Source organism: Limulus polyphemus, unplaced genomic scaffold (genome assembly GCF_000517525.1).
Source record: "Limulus polyphemus unplaced genomic scaffold, Limulus_polyphemus-2.1.2 Scaffold8750, whole genome shotgun sequence".
Taxonomy (NCBI): domain Eukaryota; kingdom Metazoa; phylum Arthropoda; class Merostomata; order Xiphosura; family Limulidae; genus Limulus; species Limulus polyphemus.
The window spans coordinates 9,156-12,557 of record NW_013674360.1 but is presented as its reverse complement, the minus strand read 5'-3'; positions in this window follow the sequence as shown (position 1 = coordinate 12,557).

The window sequence follows — 3,402 nt, the reverse complement described above, 5'->3', positions numbered from 1 at the left end:
TTATACAATTTTCAATTCTGATTCGATGGAAAGCTTTTGTTATCTGTTGCTTTAATTCGTTAGTGGTTTGGGTTTATTTCTAGAAATTTTCCAATATTGACTGAAATCAAAATAAAACTTTGAGAATCGATATGTAGATGTTGCATAACTTGATGTAGATGGGGCCACCATGTATATATATGTGTGTATGAGAGATTGATACAAAACCGATTTATGTTCCCAAATGTAAACGAGTAGCCTCCTCTCAAAATTGAAATTAATAAGAGTAAAATATATCTATTAGAAATATGAGTAACGACTACATCCAAGTCAATTACAGCTTTGTATAAACAGTTGTACAATAAAAAACATTTAATTTTTGAACGTTTCGGATTGTACGTATTCCATCTTCAGCAAACTACATTGAACAGGGTTAAATATTAGGTAGAAAAACCTATAAGGTTCAAAACATTTTATAAAGAGTAATTAAAATACATAGTAAAAGGATGAAGTAAATTATAAGACAAACAAATAAACAAGAAAGAATAGAATAATGCAATAATTGTAATAATATTATACAAGTTATTAACAGACTTAATTGTAATGAAACTGTGTTGTTATTTAAAGTTGGGAGTTCACAGCGATATGTCTGCTGACTAACAACGCTAGAATCCGGGTTTTGTTACCCGTGGTGGGCAGAGCACAGATAGCCCATTGTGTAGCATTGTGCTTAATTTCAAACAAACTATCTCTTTACATTATCTTTAATTAAAAGTTCAATACTAGATGATCCAGATAAGATAACTTTGAAATTTGGAAATGAGTAATTTTTGAAAAGGATAAAATAGATCTTAAAGAGAGTCTATTTTTGAACTTTAGTTAACCTATACATGAGACCTGAGGAACCCTGGGGGGGGGGGGTAAATGTCTTCAAAAACAGTTTCTGGAATGTAATTACAATGTTTGTCATTTCTTAAGGTTCGTTGTATTTGTTCTTCACGTTTTATGGTAAGCTTTAACCAATCAACATTAAAAGTTTTGAATTGTTTTACGCTGAGGATACATCGCATTTTCTTAATGTATTTTATCCAGCATCGGTTTCCATACTTATAAATTGACTAAATTCTTCGTTTCTTTTGTAAATTTACTCATTTTCAACGAGTTTACAGATAAAGATTTCTCCTCCTTTGCACAAGAAATTTCTAAAATTAATAATGCTGATCAATAAATACTTTCTAGTTTCGACATTGAATCTTTATTCACAAACATCCCCCTCGAGGAAACAATACAAATAATCCTAAAGAAATCTTTCTCCAACAAAAATGAAACAAACACAAGCTTTAATCGCCAACAGTTCGAAGAATTAGTTTATCCCTGAGGGCAAGTTTATCACTTTGCCTCTATTGGTCAGCTATATGACCAAATAGATGGCGTGGCAAAGGTGTCCCCTTTAGGGTTGACTCTCGCTAATATATTCCTTTCTCACAGTGAGCATTCCTCGTTAGACACCTGTCCCGCTGAACAGAAACCGGCTTTATATAGAAGGTATGTTGATGATACGTTTTTAATTTTTCAAAGTTCTAATCATATCAAACAATTATTAGACTATCTAAATTCGAAACACTAACATTAATTTTACTTATGAAACTGAAGAAAAAAAAACCGGTAAATTGCTTCTTCTTGATATTCAAATCAGAAGATTAGATAGCCATTTCGCAGCATCTATCTATCGAAGAAAATATATACAGGTTTAAATATTCGATTCAACAGTTTTATTTCGAATTCCTTTAAACGTAACCTTCCAGTCAGTCTTCTCAATAGAGCATATTACCTCTGTTCTAACTACGTCTCTCTTCATATCGAAATCACCATCTTTCAGAACATTTTAACAAACAACAGCTATCCCTTGCTTTTTCTTCAAGCCCTAACATGCAAGTTCCTTTCTCATAAAATTAACCCTCCCCCCCCCAAAACAAACATGCACTGTTGATAAATACCCATTAAGGCTGATCGTTCCTTTTTTAGGTCAATAAAGCTTCATGGTGAAGTCATAAATTGTAAGGGTAATTATATCGTTTCGTCCCCAAATTAAACAACAAATAATATTTAAATCACATTTTAAAATACGAAATCTATTCCGATCGAAATACCTATTCTTCATCAGAAACGCTCTTCACTCGTCAATCGGAAAGGTCGTCAAAGATCTACTTCCCTTGGACCCTCTCTGACCCAGAATCAGATCGTCACTCAATATGATTGTGGTTGTTTTTACCAGTGAAATACAAGTGCAAGGACTGAGATGCCATCAGATTACTATTTTTTCGTTCATTGCAAAGCAATTTTAAGGGGAAAACGTATGCAAATATGGAAGGTGTTAAAGAGAACATCGACATGTTTTTTGGCTTCAAAGCCAAGTTATTTCTTTATTCAGGGCATTAACAACCTAATTGTAAGATGGAAAAGCATCATCGATAAGAATGGAGATTGTTTCATTTAATAGATGTTTTGTTTTGACATACAAGCTGTTCGGGTTTTCTCATCCAAAAAAGAGCGACATTAATTTCTTGGCGACTAAGGAAACTAGATTAACAGTTTCCTGTTTTCACCCGCATACACTCGTTACAGCTGTATCAAGCATCATTACTTACATTAATTGCTTAAGTTAATATCACGTGACGCTGAACGCTTTTTACTTAGAATTTCAGAAAATTAGGTGAATTTGTGCTTAAAAGTTGGCAATGAATAATAATCGTATAATTCTTTTGAAAACTTGAGCTAGAAACTGCTTATTTAGTTTCCTTGTCCTGTTATTGTTGTTTGGTGCTTTATGGCGCAAAGCTGCGAGGCTATCTGCGCCAAACAACCGGTAAAAACGATGAAAATAAATTAAAGTAAAATGTAAAAATACAGTGAGTTAAAAACAGTACATGTCGATAAAAGATTTATATATAATTAAAAAGGCTTATAGTGGGTAAAAAATTAAAAATACAATCTAATCGGACAGTGTCACCATTACCAATGACGCTGTCCAGGGTCGGGGGTAAGCTTTTAAATAAAATGTGTCTAAAATGATGCCGCCGCTCACGGCCGTAACGACGGCATGACAGTAAAATGTGGGCTATTGTGACTTGAGTGTCATAATGGCTACAAATCGAAGGGTAAATGCCTGATAAAAGAAAACGATGGGTTAAAAAACTATGACCAATGCGTAGCCTTGCCAGGAAGGTTTGATCTGGAAAAGCTTATTATGACGTTGCTCACTCCATGTCGACTGCTTAGGATGTGAAGTTTCTACTAAAATGTCTCCAGAACGTAGCTTCTTAACTGACTTTAGAGAGCCAGCAAGCCCCTCCAAGCCCTAAAGATTTATCTGATTGTGAATGCATGATTAAAAAGCGAGGTACAGGTGTACTGTGTGATGAA